Source organism: Schistocerca serialis, chromosome 3 (genome assembly GCF_023864345.2).
Source record: "Schistocerca serialis cubense isolate TAMUIC-IGC-003099 chromosome 3, iqSchSeri2.2, whole genome shotgun sequence".
Classification (NCBI taxonomy): domain Eukaryota; kingdom Metazoa; phylum Arthropoda; class Insecta; order Orthoptera; family Acrididae; genus Schistocerca; species Schistocerca serialis.
Genome location: NC_064640.1, coordinates 293,282,047 through 293,302,789, shown reverse-complemented (window position 1 = coordinate 293,302,789; position 20,743 = coordinate 293,282,047). Strand labels below are relative to the sequence as shown.

Genomic DNA, 20,743 nt, shown 5'->3' with positions numbered 1-20,743 from the left:
GTGGAGGGGGTAGCAATGGTTTACACAAATATGTTATAGCAAAAAAGTAAGCAAAGCCTCTGAAAAGAGAAACTTCATTAGTTCTGTGACTCCCCTCCTGTAATACATCCAAGAACACAACAACAAAGCAGAAATGAGAAATGAGCACCCCTGCAAGCTAAAGCACAAGAAAAGGAAGCAAAAACTGCACTGAATTATTCTCGTTGCCAGTTTTTGTGTCATCTCGTTGTCACTGTAGGCTTGTACCATGGGAAGCAGGGAAAGGATGTTCGTGAAATCTTCTCGGGTGATCAGCCGAGTAAAGGCGTCGTCTTCTCGCAACGTTTCGAAGGGTTTCGTACCCATCATCTTCAAGCGAAGTGTCGAGATGCTGTGTTGCGCGGTCCTATAAAGGCTCCTGGACCAGTGACTGATTCCGGGCGCCGACCAATCAGGTACCTGCGGAATCGGCCGCCGCGCCACTGGTGGAGGGTTCGCGGCGCGGACCGGGCGTCGAGTCCCTGCCGGTTACTAATACGTCTTCGTGCCGGAGCGTTCTCTTCTAATTTTAGTTATTGCGGGATTCCAAGCTGTACTAAGTTGGAAACCAGTGTCTCGATTGATCAGGTTGCTGTTCAACCGAATTTCTACAGCCTCTTTGAAAACTGAATCCCAAAATCCTCTAGCGTCACACAGCTTCTTCGTACCCTCAAAGAGGAAGGTGTGTCCTTCGTTAAGGCTATGTTCCGCTACCGCCGATTTTTCTGTCTGACCAAGGCGTACATTTCTAATGTGTTCCGAGCGCCTCTGCGTGATGCAAAGGATGTTGTTTGGTGGCCAGCATCTTCTTTCTATAACACAACAGCGCACATGTATTAACAGGGTTCTTTATTCATAAGAATAAGAAATTACTTATCTTTAAGGTAGTTGTGGTCAAGCTCTTCCGTCATCGTCCACGTTGTAGCCTCACTGCTGGTGAAGTGCAAGTTCCGCTAGGTACACTACTCGGGTTGCTAGGTGCTGACTGACTCTGAGCTAGTGGCTGCGACTGAAGACTCGACTCGGTGACTGACTGTGACTGCAAGTGGCTGGGCTGCGGTCCGCGGCGGCGATCTAAATACTGGTGATCAAGAGGACGTTGGCGGCCCGTTTCTTGCGAGTTTGTCTTTGGCCTCTCTCCTGATAGGCTCGCTTGCTCCGGTGCCTACTACTGGTCTTCTCACAGCCTCTTTCCGAGCGGAGTGCTGGCGACAGCTTACACCAGCACAGTTTGCTCTGCAGCGAGTCCATCTAACATGCAGTCCTGTAATTCAATCAATCTATGTTGTATTGACGTTCAGCTAGTAGTTGACAATTTCGGTCAACCTCACATATTGAAACTTCCTGGTAGATTAAAACTGTGTGCCGGACCGAGACTCGAACTCGGGACCTTTGCCTTTCACGGGCAAGTGCTCTCCCAACTGAGCTACCCAAGCACGACTCACGCCCCGTCGTCACACCTTTTACTTCTGCCAGTACCTCGTCTCCTACCTTCCAAACTTTACAGAAGCTCTCCTGCGAACCTTGCAGAACTAGCACTCCTGAAAGTAAGGATATTGCGGAGACATGGGTTAGCCACAGCCTGGGGGATGTTTCCAGAATGAGATTCTCACTCTGCAGCGGACTGTGCTCTGTTATGAAACTTCCTGGCAGATTAAAACTGTGTGCCAGACCGAGACTCGAACTCGGGATTTTGCCTTTCGCGGGCAAGTGCTCTCCCAACTGAGCTACCCAAGCTGTGAGGGCGTGCCCTGTCCCTTTAACAACTTTTCCAGCCATTGACATTATCTGTCATCGTGTTTCTTTTCTTTCTTTTTTTTTTTTTTTTTACTTTTGCATTTAGCAACTCTACCAATTACCATTTGCTAAGACTACATTATATGGTAGTGAAAAATTATGGGTCCATTTTAGGAGCAAAGAACCCGACAGTAGATCTTGATGTGTTTCTGGGAATGACACATCTGGCGAGGAAATAAATTCCCTAAAAACTAAAAGGAATCAGATTCTTGGTTGGTTACTTGTTTGCTTATTCATAGGGGATTTTACAATGATTCAGATGTGCTATGTTACAGCTAAATGCAACGACAACTCAAAATTTAATTTTAAGTAACATAAATGCATATAATTACTTGTATATCTATTTAAATCCAGAAGTATTTTTACACTATTCACTCACGTCTCATCAAAGTCACTGTATGCAGTTCACTCGCTGGACACACTACTCACATGTGCTGTGACCGAGCGAGGTGGCGCAGTGGTTAGAACACTGGACTCGCATTCGGCAGGACGACGGTTCAATCCCGCGTCTGGCCATCCTGATTTACGTTTTCCGTGATTTCCCTAAATCGCTCCAGGCAAATGCCGGGATGGTTCCTTTGGAAGGACATGGCCGCTTTCCTTCTCCATCCTTCCCTAATCTGATGAGACCGATGACCTCACAGTTTGGTCTCTTCCCCCCAAATCAACCCAACCTCACACATGTAGTCGGATGATATCAGGGCGACGATGATAGCACTATGTCTCCAAGACAATCTACGTCAGACCTCATTTTACCCTCTGAAAAGTTGAGTCATGATCCCTTCATAAGGAATCAGATATTGAGCTCAGGAAGCTGAAAGAAGGTGAACATTTTCCATCACATATCTTGGGAATACAGTTTTCCAGCAACATAAGCTACAAAAGTTTTGCTTTTTACCAAACACTTATTTTATGTCATTTAAGTAAAACTTTTTATATATGATAAATAATTTTACAGGCAAGTTATAATTACGTTTTTACACATTTTGGTTTTAGTCACTTCATTTGTTGAATTCCATGGCAAGTGTATTGAAACATTTGATTCTCTTGTAGAAAATACTGCTTTTTTATAATGTTGTATTAAATTCTTTGTAGTACATGTAATTTATATGCGGTTCTTTTTCCGTGGTTAAGAATGTTTTTGTTGTTGTAATATTCAGTCCGAAGACTGGTTTGATGTAGCTCTCCACGCTACTCTATCCTGTGCAAGCCTCTTCACCTCCAGACAATTACTGCAATCTACATTCATTTGAACTTCTTACAATACATTAACTTTTAAAAGCCCTGAAGTGACTTAGACGACTCTGTATTTAATATGAGACACATGGGGCCTCAAAAGTGGATGACAAATATTAAATATACGACGTCAACAGATGACGTAACTGGCCACACGTGCAGCGGTTTGGCTTGTCGATCCTACCCTCGCCTGTAGGGAGCAATGCTGCACATCGCTCCGCTGGGATACTCTTTTTTCGAACACTTTTTGTAAGTGTGATCTGTTGTAATCGTAAAGTTACAAAATTATTGTACTCGCTGTAACCAAACAAAAACAGTTCTTATTTTGTATTTCTTTCCTTTCGTCCCTTCTTTCTTTGTTTACAGACATTATTTAGTAAACGAAACTAGAACATTTGCTGGTAGCAACGCAATTCGAAAGTTTATACTAAGTTACTTGTTTCTGAGGGTACTCTCGTTCCGTAGTTATAACTACAAGAAAACGCGTGGTTTTCTCAGCAGACGCATTTCGCTTTATTGAAGTAAAACATCATCAATGGTCTGTAAGTAAAGGCCGGCCGGTGTGGCAGTGCGATTCTAGGCGCTTCAGTCTGGAACCGCGTGACCGCTACGGTCGTAGGTTCGAATTCTGCCTCGGGCATGGATGTGTGTGATGTCCTTAGGTTAGTTAGGTTTAAGTAGTTCTAAGTTCTAGGGGACTGATGACCACAGATGTTAAGTCCCATAGTGCTCAGAGCCATTTGAAACATTTTTTGTAATTAAAGATATTTACAATTTCATTTGTTTTCTAGATCGAAAAATAGTTCGTTAGCAAATTGATAGTTTTGACTTACGTTAATTTCTGTTTGGTTTTACACCTACATCAGGTAGTGCCGTCTGCGAGCACGTTTTTGGTTGCTTTCTTCGTTAGGCACTGATAATTGTGGTCTAAATTTACGCTGTTTTGCAGTGCTATGCATTTTTGACTTTTAACACAGCGCAGTTTCGAACTCCACTGTTCACTGTTTATTTGTGCACCACTAAGTGTGTCTCGTGTTTTGTACTTTACATACAACCAGAATCTGTTAGGATTTTCTGCCAGGTTTCGAGGTAAAGTTTCGTTGTGGAAACTTTGGAGGTCAGAGGGAGGATCCTGGAAGATACAGTAGCCATCTCCGTACAGAGGCTGCTGGATCAGTGGCTCAAGCAAAGGGATGAGGCAGCAGGCTGTTGACGCGTCCCAGCGGCCGTTAGCCGCGTCGCTGCCCCCACTGTTTGCGGAGCCATCTCACGCCGTCCATCTCTTATGTCGGGTGCTTTTCTTTGTTTTCGGATTTCAACCACTCAGCCGGATCCAGCCCGTCCCTGCTCTATAGACAACCACGAAAGCAAACGCAACCCGTCACAGCACGGATATATGCAAAAATGTTTTTGCGTTTTGGTTAAGATAAGCACGAAACGAAAGGAAATGTAAGTTTTCGCTACCTCAGTCAGCGCTCAATTCTAAATATGCAAAAATGTTTCTTAGTTGTCTGCTATCTTACCCATCAGTTTCAGTCCACCAATCTACAGGATATTTGAGATAAGGTAGTTTTCTCTGTAACACGCCAAATAATAAGTGAAAGGAATATTTATTTAGATAAGAAAATGTAAGAAACCTTACTCTTTCAACGGAGCTACGAACGTAGTTCATTTAGTTATTTTCCAACAACAAAGAGTTACAATTCTTTAAATAGAACATTCCTTTTTTTCTCACCTAGTTGACATATTTCAATCAACTCTCTACAAGTGTATCTAAATTGATTTCAGTCAATTTGAGTTAGGGAACCAGAAACGTTCAAAGTTTTGGGGATGATGATAATGATGTTTGGCTTGTGGCACGCTCAACTGCGCAGTCATCAGCGCTTGCACAAAGTCCCACTTCTTACACAGACCAATTTTTTTTACACGGTCGAGTCTAGCCACTGTCACGAATGATGATGATGATGAAATGATGAGAACAACACAAACACCAGTCCCCGGGCACAGAAAATCCCCAACCCGGTCGGGAATTGAACCCGGGACACGGTTATCCAGAGGCAGCAAAGCTAGCCACTAAACCACGAGCTGAAGACGAAGTTTTGGGGATGGATGGGACATGCTGTACATAACTGTGTTCAGGTAGGTGTTCTTATGGCGGGCTTTTCATTTCAGTGAGGTGCTCAAAGGAGTGGCTGTTTTCCTGAATACACAACTCAGCGCGGCTTCTCAACGCTCTGCGATGCAGATGTGAAGTTGCTAGTGTCAAGGAACGACAAGTTTTCGCGATGCGCTGCTTGAACCCACTCTTAGTAAGATTGTAGACTGTATCTTTACACTACTGTGAACAAGGCAGGCCGGAATGTACAAACAAACGATTTCGGTCCGTCATGGATACTGACTTGGAATAAACGTAGCATACACATCCAGCGAGTACGCTGACATATTGGTGATGCCTAGCGAATGCGGACATAAGGTCAACCACGCAGCCGTGGCTCATCCTGGTCGAAGAGCTCCATCAGCTATAATGTACTTTTACGTACTGAACAACGACATCGAGAAACAAGTTCAAATGGTTCAAATGGCTCTGAGCACAATGGGACTTAACATCTATGGTTATCAGTCCCCTAGAACTTAGAACTACTTAAACCTAACTAACCTAAGGACACCACACAACACCCAGTCATCACGAGGCAGAGAAAATCCCTGACCCCGGAGAAACAAGTATTTTGAGAAGATGCGGTGGTAGTAGATAAAGACAAGCAAGAAATGAGATCCAAGATACTACTCCAGGCGGGTGTAAAATGAATGTGCGCAACGGAAAACAATAAACGCTAAAATGAGTATTTGCTCCTGTCTGACTACACCCTGAAGCAGATCTTAGGATCTCTTAATGGACTTTAAGATATAAATTACAACCTAAACATAAATGAATGATTAAGGCAACTAATACAACTAAATGATAAACGTTGTTCCTGCTTATATATTTATTGTAGATTTAAAAAAACCTTATACTACAAAGTTCAAATTTCCTAAGTAAAATTACTAATCAATTGCCCAGCTCTGCCCCTTGTTTTGACAGGTGTTTAGCTTTATAGCCCTAACAAGCCGATGCAATTTGCGATATCACCGTATGTACTGCGTCTGGTGCGACGGTGTGCTGGTTCTCGTACACGTCTGCGTCGATGCAAGAGCTCCAGCAGCAAAATTAAAAACTCTTTCAAACACTAGGATGGCAGAAGCCGGTCCTCTGACTAATATACTCTAATACTGTCTTCTCCTCTCTGTGTTCTACACAGGAGAAACGCGAAGCGACAAGGACGGAGTTCAGATAACGTCTCAACGTAAGTATAGGCAGAGGAAATGCTCTCAATTACTGAACGCCATGTACTCAACGACGACTTCCATAGCGGAGGTGAAGTCTAGAATCGTATAGGTTCGCAACAGTTCGTTGCCTAACTGTTCTAACTATAAACTCTCCTGAGAGCAAAGACAAATCTGTCTCTACCAACAAAGCTGATATCGAGCGACCGTCACACGTGGGCGCTCGCAACAGAAGACCTCGTCTCTCCACCATTGGCCTCCCAGCAAGGCTCAGCTCCCCACCAGCGTAATTCTCAAAACGAATCATATTCCCGAAACCACGGAATATTCTCCCTCTTTACAGATTATTCCGAACGCCGACCAACTATATTTTAGTCTTTTGTCGTCCTGCACGTAAAGTCTGCGATGAAAAACCTATACTCGCACAATAGTACGCTTCTGAGTAAAAATCCTTGAAAATAACCCAGCCTGCGTGGTTTCCGAGGTGACGCTTCCTCGTAGTTTCCGGATCCTTCCCTTCCGGCTACAAAACCGGCCGCTCGTGACTCTATTGTGTCCCAGCGCTCAGGTGTTCCAGCGTCCGTCTCGCTACTTTCTGTGTTTAAGCAGGACCAACACACCTGTGCGGGCCTTCCTCCCAGAGCTTGAGTTCTGCCTGCTGTTTCATCTCCACTGGCGTTCCAACCTCTACTAGTACAGGTACTCTTTCATTACGCCATTCTGGTAATAAAGACACTCCGTCACTTTTCATGTAATAAGCGTTAACAATTATTTGCAAGGTGTACGTGACAATGTCAGTCTCCTTTATATATTCATACATACGATGTACAACCTATCACATGATACCTAATTGTGTTTGTAGATCACAGCAAAGTATGTGGATGAGTTCTTGTAAGGTGCGAAATTATAGCCACCTTACAGAGAATATGGGAGTGTTTGCTTTAGCTGCTCTACACCATGGTCTGCATGTCAGCTTACAAGAAGTTGCTGCATTTAGTAGAATCATCCTTCTTACACTGTGTAGCGAATAGTACCCAGCTACAAGTTTCACCCATGCCGTCTGTCACTGTCACAGTACATGCATTGTGTGGTTTCCTTTGGAGCTGCCTTCATCAGAAAACTTCGCATGTATTTTGAAGGTAACATGTATCGAGCTTTTATCGCCGAAAATTTAGGTCCACTTCTTGAAAGCGCTAGTCCAAACATTAAAACTGTTCTTCGCCAACAGGTCTCTTGTGGTTTCGGCCACTGCAAGCTGAATTCTAGCCTCCTACAGGGCACCGATCTTAAAAACAAAATAAGGCTCCAATGAAAGCAAATTCTTTTACCGCTATCCCAATGATCGGACCTAGTGGATTCTCTACGCAAAGCCTAGGTGAAACAGTGTGCCAGGCAAAAATCGACCACAGAGTTTTACTATCAAGGGATCAGGAGCCTGTACCAGAGATTTACTATCCTAGACGCTGAACCATACGCATATCTCAAGTATTTTAAAGTTAAAATCACTAACATATGCCAAAAGTAGCTCTCTGGAATCTTTGTTAAGTCTCGACCAAAAAACATAGCGGCAGGAGAAAGGGTATTTTTTTGCACTTCGCACTCCGACGAAAATCTCAACTAATCGCTGCGGTTGTGAACGATCCCGGCCAGCGAGTAGATATACAGAGGGGGATTATGCACTGTGCCCACGTGGATTCTAGTCCCCTTATGACAACAAGACATTGGCGATCAGGTTTGTCACACAGTATTCAACACAATCCAGGAATGCCTGTAAAATGTAAATAGAGTCACTCTGGAAGAAACACTCACGATGCAGCTAAGGGAAAGTCAACAGGGCTTGATGCCCTCGGAACAGAATTCTACCACTGCTGCTAGGACATCCTCAAAGACTCCCTTCAAATGTTGCTAATGACGTATGGCGAGACGTCACAGTACGGGAACTGGGATCTGGGACTACGCCTGTTGGCAACGTCCGCGTCTGTCACACTTTTTCAGGTATATATGAAAATCATCACGCATGCGGCCAAGATTCATATGAAAATACTCTTAGAGTAGACATTAGGTAGCTACCAACATTATGCAGTCCATCGTAGAGGGATACTTTCTGTAGCACGTGGACTACTGTAGTGATGTGCTCCACTGCAGCAATAGGAACTAACAGAGCACTTGTGTTTTTAGACTTTTAGAAAGTGTTGAACCATGTGAGCCATGAGTTTTCAATAGAAGTGATGAAGAGGATGGGAGATGGAAATTGTTGTTGTTGTGGTCTTCAGTCCTGAGACTGGTTTGATGCAGCTCTCCATGCTACTCTATCCTGTGCAAGCTTCTTCATCTCCCAGTACATCTACATCTACATCTACATGATTACTCTGCAATTCACATTTAAGTACTTGGCAGAGGGTTCATCGAACCACAATCATACTATCTCTCTACCATTCCACTCCCGAACAGAGCGCGGGAAAAATGAACACCTAAACATTTCTGTTCGAGCTCTGATTTCTCTTATTTTATTTTGATGATCATTCCTACCTATGTAGGTTGGGCTCAACAAAATATTTTCGCATTCGGAAGAGAAAGTTGGTGACTGAAATTTCGTAAATAGATCTCGCCGCGACGAAAAACGTCTTTGCTTTAATGACTTCCATCCCAACTCGCGTATCATATCTGCCACACTCTCTCCCCTATTACGTGATAATACAAAACGAGCTGCCCTTTTTTGCACCCTTTCGATGTCCTCCGTCAATCCCACCTGGTAAGGGTCCCACATCTTGCAGCAATATTCTAACAGAGGACGAACGAGTGTATTGTAAGCTGTCTCTTTAGTGGACTTGTTGCACATTCTAAGTGTCCTGCCAATGAAACGCAACCTTTGGCTCGTCTTCCCCACAATATTATCTTTGTGGTCTTTCCAACTGAAGTTGTTCGTAATTTTAACACCCAGGTGCTTAGTTGAATTGACAGCCTTGAGAATTGTACTATTTATCGAGTAATCGAATTCCAACGGATTTCTTTTGGAACTCATGTGGATCACCTCACAATTTTCGTTATTTAGCGTCAACTGCCACCTGCCACACTATACAGCAATCTTTTCTAAATCGCTTTGCAACTGATACTGGTCTTCGGATGACCTTACTAGACGGTAAATTACAGCATCATCTGCGAACAACCTAAGAGAACTGCTCAGATTGTCACCCAGGTCATTTACAGGTATATAGATCAGGAACAGCAGAGGTCCCAGGACGCTTCCCTGGGGAACACTTGATATCACTTCAATTTTACTCGATGATTTGCCGTCTATTACTACGAACTGCGACCTTCCTGACAGGAAATTACGAATCCAGTCGCACAACTGAGACGATACCCCATAGGCCCGCAGCTTGATTAGAAGTCGCTTGTGAGGAACGGTGTCAAAAGCTTTCCGGAAATCTATAAATACGGAATCAACTTGAGATCCCCTGTCGATAGCGGCCATTACTTCGTGCAAATAAAGAGCTAGCTGCGTTGCACAAGAACGATGTTTTCTGAAACCATGCTGATTACGTATCAATAGATCGTTCCCTTCGAGGTGATTCGTAATGTTTGAATACAATATATGCTCCAAAACCCTACTGCAAACCGACGTCAATGATATAGGTCTGTAGTTCGATGGATTACTCCTACTACCCTTCTTAAACACTGGTGCGACCTGCGCAATTTTCCAATCTGTAGGTACAGATCTATCGGTGAACGAGCGGTTGTATATGATTGCTAAGTAGGGAGCTATTGTATCAGCGTAATCTGAAAGGAACGTAATCGGTATACAATCTGGACCGGAAGACTTGCCCGTATCAAGCGATTTGAGCTGCTGCGCAGCCTCTAAGGTATCTATTTCTAAGAAACTCATGCTAGCAGCTGTTCGTGTTTCAAATTCTGGAATATTCCATTCGTCTTCCCTGGGGAAGGAATTTCGGAAAACTGCGTTCAATAACTCCGCTTTCGCGGCACAGTACCTACTGCAACCTGCATCCTTCTGAATATGCTTGGTGTATTCATCATGATTTGATAATATTGTTGAGATACAATTTCCATACATCCATATTTACTGAATGGAAATTGTATCTCTACAATATTATCAAATGTTTCCTCTCTGATTTTAATTAATTGTAAACTCACAAAATCGCTCCACGTAGGTCTATCTGTCCACCAAGGATGGCGCCTATCGATGGCCTTGTATACCAATGCCACTGAACAACTACTGCGTCTCATTGACAGCAGAATTGGGGGATTAGTGGTTTAGAACATGCGTATCTGCTGCACAGCTTACAGCGACTACGTATGTATTGTTGTGTCTTCCGTACAAGACCTGTCCTCGTCAGAAGACGTAATTAAAATCTTCACGAAGGCATTTGTCACTGAGATCAATTATAGGAAGACGACCGTACTTCCTTTCAGTAGGGGATTTGGCGAAAGAACTGAAAGGACATGGGCCGAGCAACAGCGCTCGCAACGCTCTTTGGGCATCTACTGCGCCAGTCTGGCGGCATGATAATTAAGAACTGGGTAGATATCCTGAACCACGTCAGTATCATTCTGAATCTGCACTCTTCCAGACACGTAAACCTCCTGCAAAAGGTGCAAATTTTTTGTGTGGCCATCACAAGCAAAATATACTACATGATACAAGTATTTCTGTTCCCTGAAGGTTTGACCGCAAATATTCAGCGGGCATTCATCTGGTTTCTTTTCCGTGGTAACATATTTAACGTAAAGTTCATGTGACTCACTCGGTATCCCCTGCAGGGCAGCCTTGGTCTAATCAGCATTCGATATCAAGACACGACGCTCTTCATAAACCGAATGAGAAAAGAAAAACAGTGACAGGGCATATGCCTTCTACACAATCCCTTGCCCAGCTTTACACTAATGAGCCTGTCGTCACCAGTACACTTAGTTATGATTTATCCTGAATACTGGCCTATCTGGAGATATTTTCTTGAATTTAGTTATGTGCATACCAGTATACCAAAAACCTCGCAGTTTCTTAAGAGGACAATACACAAAAGTATGACGAAGATCGCACTGGGAAACCCCGTTGAAGAAAGGGAGCCACAGGTGAACTGAATATTATTGTGGTGAAATATTCACCAGGTGCTCCTTTCTTCATGGATTGGTTCACAGTAGCATCTAACTGTCAGTAACAAAATCCAAACGGACGACAAACCGCATTTCAGTGCACCAGTCCCCTGCAACAAATACGGAAACATTGAACGATCATGTTCAGATTTGTTTCTGGAGCAGCACAGGACCTGTGGCAGTTTGTCGCTCACCGACTGGCCATCACTGATAGGACGAATGCACACTGTCTGAATGTTCGAGAGCTGATTCGACCTGACCGCTCGCGATACTTAGTTTCTAAACAATTGTAGCTCTGTTGATGATGGGGCATACAACCACCTACATTACTGAGAACCAAGATAGTACATTCTCGGAATACTTGTCATATACTGTAGGGAAATATTTTCGAACTGCAAGGGATGACAATCATAGGGAAACATTTGGAAACATAGTACATACGATCATGCCACTGCTCACCATCACGCCAAATCCTAAATAATCTGCACAACTAAAAAGCCACAAAAGGGTATCTTAAATTGTTATAGCCACCGGTACTTTATGCAAGTAATACATCTACATTTATAGAGAAATATAAGTAAGGAAACAAGAAAAAACAAAAGTACTTATTCCAAAGAGAAATAAACTTCTGTGCTTTTGAAGTTCGCTGTTCTGGTGCCTCTGTGTTGTATTATTACAGATTTCAGATCAAATATTTTATCTAGTCACAGGAGCAACTCAGTTTTACTCTCATAAAATAGATAGTTACTTATCTTCCTAAATATCCCACTAAAAAAGACTGACTTTCATTCATTTAGAAGATGAACCTAGTACTCGTATTATTTCATAATTATCAGCAACAGAAGGTTGCTTTTATGTAACTAGAAGAAGCAAGTCCTTTGATTTAAATATACACTCCTGGAAATTGAAATAAGAACACCGTGAATTCATTGTCCCAGGAAGGGGAAACTTTATTGACACATTCCTGGGGTCAGATACATCACATGATCACACTGACAGAACCACAGGCACATAGACACAGGCAACAGAGCATGCACAATATCGGCACTAGTACAGTGTATATCCACCTTTCGCAGCAATGCAGGCTGCTATTCTCCCATGGAGACGATCGTAGAGATGCTGGATGTAGTCCTGTGGAACGGCTTGCCATGCCATTTCCACCTGGCGCCTCAGTTGGACCAGCGTTCGTGCTGGACATGCAGACCGCGTGAGACGACGCTTCATCCAGTCCCAAACATGCTCAATGGAGGACAGATCCGGAGATCTTGCTGGCCAGGGTAGTTGACTTACACCTTCTAGAGCACGTTGGGTGGCACGGGATACATGCGGACGTGCATTGTCCTGTTGGAACAGCAAGTTCCCTTGCCGGTCTAGGAATGGTAGAACGATGGGTTCGATGACGGTTTGGATGTACCGTGCACTATTCAGTGTCCCCTCGACGATCACCAGTGGTGTACGGCCAGTGTAGGAGATCGCTCCCCACACCATGATGCCGGGTGTTGGCCCTGTGTGCCTCGGTCGTACGCAGTCCTGAATGTGGCGCTCACCTGCACGGCGCCAAACACGCATACGACCATCATTGGCACCAAGGCAGAAGCGACCCTCATCGCTGAAGACGACACGTCTCCATTCGTCCCTCCATTCACGCCTGTCGCGACACCACTGGAGGCGGGCTGCACGATTTTGGGGCATGAGCGGAAGACGGCCTAACGGTGTGCGGGACCGTAGCCCAGCTTCATGGAGACGGTTGCGAATGGTCCTCGCCGATACCCCAGGAGCAACAGTGTCCCTAATGTGCTGGGAAGTGGCGGTGCGGTCCCCTACGGCACTGCGTAGGATCCTACGGTCTTGGCGTGCTTCCGTGCGTCGCTGCGGTCCGGTCCCAGGTCGACGGGCTCGTGCACCTTCCGCCGACCACTGGCGACAACATCGATGTACTGTGGAGACCTCACGCCCCACGTGTTGAGCAATTCGGCGGTACGTCCACCCGGCCTCCCGCATGCCCACTATACACCCTCGCTCAAAGTCCGTCAACTGCACATACGGTTCACGTCCACGCTGTCGCGGCATGCTACCAGTGTTAAAGACTGCGATGGAGCTCCGTATGCCACGGCAAACTGGCTGACACTGTCGGCGGCGGTGCACAAATGCTGCGCAGCTAGCGCCATTCGACGGCCAACACCGCGGTTCCTGGTGTGTCCGCTGTGCCGTGCATGTGATCATTGCTTGTACAGCCCTCTCGCAGTGTCCGGAGCAAGTATGGTGGGTCTGACACACCGGTGTCAATGTGTTCTTTTTTCCATTTCCAGGAGTGTACTTTTTCTTCCATATGTGTCCAGAGAAAGCTTCATTTTCTTTTCAAGTGTGAATAAATGTATTTTAATTTGTCCAGAGTAATACGAGGGCTGTTCGTAAAGTAAGGAATGACAGGTCGCGAAATGGAAACCACAGTGAAAATCAAAACTGTTTTATTTGCAACAGTTAGCTACACCTTTCAGCGACTTCTCTGCACAGTTGCCACTCAGACTTAGACATCTGTCGTAGCGTTGTACCAACTTTTCAATTCCCTCGTTATAGAAGACAGCAGTCAGTGCTTTCCAACAATTTTCAACTCTGGACTGCAGCTCGTTGTCTGTGTCAAAATACTGGGTTCACAGCCAGCGGCTCATTTGAGCAGAGATGAACCTCAGGGGTACCCAATTATGGGCTGTATTGTGGGTGATCAAACACTTCCCATCGAAAACGCTACAGGAGCATCTTCAATGCCCCTGCAGATTGCGCAGAGAATTGTCGTGTAGAACGAACCGCATGACAGTTATGTTATGTGGATTGCATAGCTTCAGGCGAAGTCTTTCATCAGGCCCTCATACTTGGCGGGAGACTCTAATTTCTAGCCATCTTTACGTTCTCACTGTGAGCTCAGAACTGAAAAGAGCGACATGATGCGATCGACGAGCGTACTAGACACAGCGCCCAACGCATCTGTGCAAAGCTTCATCAGATTTTCACTGTATTTTCCATTTCGCGACCGATCGTTCCTTACTTTCCGAATAACCCTCGTACATGCATAGTTTTAATTTAGCATTTTCAGTAAAGGAGCTTCATTACTTTATGAAGCTGGAAGAACGGCAGCATTTTTCTCACTGCATAATTTCAGCAGCAAGAGGCTAAAGCCTTTGGCTTAGGACATTTTGCATTATAATTTCAATATGAGGAAAGGCGTGTTGCAAAAGCCGTTAGGCGCCGACGTCATACTACAACACACTACAGTCGGACTGGTTGCCAGCTCAGTCCCTGCGGACTACACTTTCCGGCTCCGCTATTTGCAGCGCGACCTGCATAGGGCGTACGCAAACACCGCGCCAAGCACAGAGGACGTGTAAATCAGCAAGAGAAGTCGCACTTGTCGCGAAACTTTTGCTGCAACCGCTAATATCACGTGCAATCAATCAGGAGGAACTGTACCTCTGCCGTGCGACTATCAGAACCGCGGCCGCGCACACGCCGATCATTGCAGTTATGACGCAGTCAGCCAAGAGAAGTCAGCTCCGGATCCAGTGCCGCCTCGACCGCACGCCAATGGACCTCGGCAACGGGCTCACTTAACAAGATTGTAGAAACTGTGAACACTTACAGATAGTAATTTTCATGTTAGTCTGTTCCCATGTGCTCCGCTCAAGGAGAGCGAGGACTTAAACGATTGGTAGTCAAACTAGTAGAGAGCGAACTCTGACCGTGGAAGCGTTCATCTTGTTGTATCCTCAACCAAGACTTGAATTCCAACATCTTGCGTTTACTTTTGAACAACCAAGACTTGAATTCCAACATCTTGCGTTTACTTTTGAACTTATTTTCCTGTCAGGAACTACGAGTACTTACAAAGTTTGTTAGTTGTTTGTGACGGACATTGAAGACCATTTGTGTTGCACTTATTGTGTTCTTAAATAAAGAGGATGAACTACATGCTCGTTTGTTTTTTTCGTAAGTTCAAAAATGGCTCTAAGCACCATGGGACTTAACATCTGAGGTCATCAGTCCCCTAGACTTAGAACTACACTACTGGCCATTAAAATTGCTACACCAAGAAGAAATGCTGATGATAAACGGGTATTCATTGGACAAATATATTATATTAGAACTGACATGTGATTACATTTTCACGCAATTTGGGTGCATAGATCCTGAGAAAGTACCCAGAACAACTACCTCTGGCCGTAATAACGGCCTTGATACGCTTGGGCATTGAGTCAAACAGAGCTTGGATGGCGTGTACAGGTACAGCTGTCCATGCAGCTTCAACACGATACCATAGTTCATCAAGAGTAGTGACTGGCGTATTGTGACGAGCCAGTTGCTCGACCACCATTGACCGGACGTTTTCAATTGGTGAGAGATCTGGAGAATGTGCTGGCTAGGGCAGCAGTCGAACGTTTTCTGTACCCAGAAAGGCCCGTACAGGACCTGCAACATGCGGTCGTGCATTATCCTGCTGAAATGTAGGGTTTCGCAGGGATCGAATGAAGGGTAGAGCCACGGGTCGTAACACATCTGAAATGTAACGTCCACTGTTCAAAGTGTCGTCGATGCGAACAAGAGGTGACCGAGACGTGTAACCAATGGCACCCCATACCATCACGCCGGGTGATACGTCAGTATGGCGATGACCTATACACGCTTTCAATGTGCGTTCACCGCGATGTCACCGAACACGGATGCGACCATCAAGATGCTGTAAACAGAACCTAGATTTATCCGAAAAAACGACGTTTTGCCATTCGTGCACCCAGGTTCGTCGTTGAGTACACCATCGCAGGCGCTCCTGTCTGTGATGCAGCGTCAAGGGTAAACGCAGCAACGGTCTCCGAGCTGATAGTCCATGCTGCTGCAAACATCGTCGAACTGTTCGTGCAGTTGGTTGTTGTCTTGCAAACGTCCCCATCTGTTGACTCAGGGATCGAGACGTGGCTGCGCGATCCGTTACAGCCATGCGGATAAGATGTCTATCATCTCGACTGCTAGTGATGCGAGGCCGTTGGGATCCAGCACGGCGTTCCGTATTACCCTCCTGAACCCACCGATTCCATATTCTGCCAACAGTCATTGTATCTCGATCAACGCGAGCAGCAATGTCGCGATACGATAGACCGCAATCGCGACAGGCTACAATCCGACCTTTATCAAAGTCGGAAACGTGATGGTACGCATTTCTCCTTCTTACACGGGGCATCACAACAACGTTTCACCAGGCAACGCCGGTCAACTGCTGTTTGTGGATGAGAAATCGGTTGGAAACTTTCATCATGTCAGCACGTTGAAGGTGTCGCCACCGGCGCCAACCTTGTGTGAATGCTCTAAAAAGCTAACCATTTGTATATCACAGCATCTTCTTCTTGTCGGTTAAATTTCGCGTCTGTAGCACGTCGTCTTCGTGGTGTAGCAATTTTAATGGCCAGTAGTGTACTTAAACCTAACTAACCTAAGAACACCACACACATCTATACCCGAGGCAGTATTCGAACCTGCGACTGTAGCAGGCTCGCGGTTCCGGACTGAAGTGCCTAGAACCACTCTTCCATAGCGGACGGCTTTTCGGAAGTGTTCCAAGTCCAGGATAATTCAAAATGCAAATAAACTAACAGTGCCATTGAGCGTAACCGATAAAGGAAAGGTTGGTGACAGCAAGAAAGGGCTATGGGGGAGGATGAAGGCCATATTAAAAATGAAACAAAAAAAAAGTCCCACTTGCACTGTGGAAAACTGTAAGTCTGCTTTTGAACTAGCCTTCACCACTGAATTATGTGAAGATTCTTCAGCAACGACGCTTGGCATGGATTCCCCGTTAAACTGTACGTTCCCGCTCCCCAGGGGATTACTGGGGTATGCTACGAACACGCAACTCGCCCAAGTGTCGATAAGCTAAAACACTTGCATGAGGCTGTTGACCCACACTTAATTACTGTTGACCTTTTACTGGTGGCATCTAAAAATTCGTGTTTATTTCACCAAACACAGAACCCTATCTGACTTCACGCAGAGCATCAAGGAAGTTTGCTGCGCTGTGACACCTGCAACTGTACATCTCGTTTACGGCGCATTTAGAAGATGTTATGAGTTATGCAGTGAGGAAAATGGGCTCTTGTTTGAGTACCTCTCTCCGCCGTCAAACCATCAAATTTAGACACGGCCAGTTATGTACAGTATTTTGCATCCACCTACAAGACTTCTAACGTTTCTATCTCCCTAACTATTAAGTGATATAAATTTTATTCATATTGATTTGTACGCAGATGGCTTAAATATATAAGCTTCAAGATAGAAAAAATTACATTTAATTTAAACAATTATAACTCATCACTGTAATAACTAAATAAACTATGTCCATAGCCCCACAGAGAGAGTAACGTTTCTTACTTTTAGTTCTTCCGTTTACTTACTATTTTGTGGGCTACAGGGACACCTTATCAGAAATACCCTGTACACAAAACGTACAAAGACCCTCAAACATTTGCAGAACATAACTGTCAAATAAAGTCGTTGACAGGTGCACAGTAGTAGCAGTGGCAGTTTTTAATGCTGACACAAATGTAATGGTTTGAATCACCCTCTCGGACTCTGTGTGACTGTGATGCTTCTGGTCGATGGTGCTGGCACTGTGAGGGACGAATATTCCGACGATCGGAGATGGAGTGCCTGGAGTTAACAGGTGTCTCGTGTTCCAGTCATTGACCCTGCACTTGACACTCCAGAAACGCCTGCACATTAGCGGTTTGCGAGGCTGTGAGGACTGTGAGCAACATCGAAGGAGATAGGGAAACAGCTTGGCTCTCTTTACGAATGGTGGCTGGTTCATTGATTTTGGGGAGGACACCAGACAGCGAGGTCATCGGTCCCATTGTGAATGGTGGCTGGAAGTGGTTCTCTTACTGTCGAAGAATGTACTACATTGCTGACGAGCTCGTGGAGGAAACAGAGAGACATCGTTTAAAGACAGTGTTGCTCGCTCTGAGGCAGAGAAAATGGATAACTTCTTTCACGAAAAAAAATGTGCGTTGGGAGTAAAATAAGTATAGATAATGTGAGGTTTCGATCCCATTCCTAGCCCATTTACAATTTGAAAATAAGAACGCGTAAAAATAAATATTTCTGAATTTTCAACAATACATAAAGCACTTTGCATGTAAGACGGGCGTTCAGTAAGTAAAGTGACAATTTTTTTTCTAAAAGCAGGTTGGAATTCCCATACACCACACTACTCCCCACTGTTTTGGCTACAATACCCTACTTTTCAACATAATCTCCGTTGAATGCGACGGCCTTACGCCACCTAACCAGGAGGGCCTGTATGTCCGCATGGTACCAGTCTAGTGGTCGACGTCGGAACCAACGTCTTGCTGCATCAATAACCTGCCGACCATCCACGTACTGCTTCTCGCGGAGTGCATTCTTCATTGAGCCACAGAGATGGAAGTCGGAAGGTGCGAGATCCGGGCTGCAGGGAGATCGGACAGGTTTGTGAAACCTTGTTGAGATGACGTCAGCCACCTCACCCCACGACTCATCGTGCTTTTGTTTACTGTCAGCTTTCCGTAGACATTCAGCAAGCGTCTGTAAACATCTGCGATGCTATGGTTTATCGTCAAAACAAACTCAATGACAGCCGGCCGCGGTGGTCGTGCGGTTCTAGGCGCTCCAGTCCGGAGCCGCGCTGCTGCTATGGTCGCAGGTTCGAATCCTGCCTCGGGCATGGATGTGAGTGATGTCCTTAGGTTAGTTAGGTTCAATTAGTTCTAAGTTCTAGGGGACTGATGACCACAGCAGTTGAGTCCCATAGTGCTCAGAGCCATTTGAACACTTTGAAACTCAATGACAGCTCTCTACTTGGTATGCACTTCTGTACCAGACACGATTTTGAAGGCTACGTTAGCGCCGCCACCTATCGGACCTTCATGAAACTATAGGGTCTGAAGCGGCAACATTTCACGATGTCCCAACAGAGATTCCGCATTTTTTCAACCAAAATTGGCCATGGAAAATATGTGTAGCAAAAAAATGGTTCAAATGGCTCTGAGCACTATGGGACTTAACTGCTGTGGTCATCAGTCCCCTAGAACTTAGAACTACTTAAACCTAACTAACCTAAGGACATCACACACATCCATGCCCGAGGCAGGATTCGAACCTGCGACCGTAGCGGTCACGCGGTTCCAGACTGAAGCGCCTTTAACTATGTGTAGCATTAGTTGCTGAACGCCTCTCATACAAACTAAATTTCATATTTTTTCAACGAATTTCATGAACAGGTTTATTTCTTAAGTCTCACATGAAGTAATCACAAATTTGTGGGTGAAAATTGCCTGTTCTTACTCTTCTTATTGCGTACTGTAAACATATAAAATATTACGTCAGAATTATGTATGACAGTTATCGGTGCAAAATCCGGTATTTGGTGATATCGGTTTTTTTCAACACCTGTTTAACCTGAATGTTAAAATCACTCAAAATAACCGGTTTCTGAAATAAATGATTTTCGGTTTTACAGTGCAGTTATTTCCTGTAATATACGTGGCAATCGAGCAAAGATTGAAAAATTTTGTTTTTCTCTGTGTCAAGATACTAATGAAGCACTCCGACTTCAGGCCACGAGTGGCCTATAGGGACCATCCGACCGCCATGTCATCCTTGGTGAAGGATGCGGATAGGATAGACGTGGGGTCAGCACACCGCTCTCCCGGTAGTAAGATGGTATTCTTGACCGAAGCCGCTACTATTCGGTCTAGTAGCTCCTCAATTGGCATCACGAGGCTGAGTGCACCCCGAAAAATGGCAACAGCGCATGGCGGCCTGGATGGTCACCCATTCAAGTGCCGATCATGCCCGACAGCGCTTAATTTCGGTGATCACACGGGAACCGGTGTAACCACTGTGGCAAGGCCGTTGCCAAGATACTAATGAAATGGATCAATTAATTACCACCACCTGCACCACCATCTCCATCACCAGACGTTTTCTCAGCTGGCACACGGGCTCCCGTCCTCTCCCCCAGCTGGCACATGGGCTCCCGCCCCCTCCCCATTCCTCACCTATCCTGTTGATGCAAATTTCGAATTCCGGCAAGAAATTCGAATTTTGGCAAGAATTTCGAATTTTGGTGGGAATTTCTTTGTCCGGGGCTGTGCTGTCATCCCACCCCACCCCCACCCGGGAACTGGCGGGAAATTAAAAATGGCGGCGCCCTTTATAGGGACTCGAACACCGGTCC

At 45.1% G+C, this 20,743-nt stretch overlaps 1 pseudogene; it reads right to left on the bottom strand.

The window, feature by feature from the left end:
* Window positions 1–20,305: 20,305 nt before the first annotated feature.
* On the bottom strand, window positions 20,306–20,423 carry LOC126471781 (5S ribosomal RNA; annotated as a pseudogene).
* Window positions 20,424–20,743: the final 320 nt, after the last annotated feature.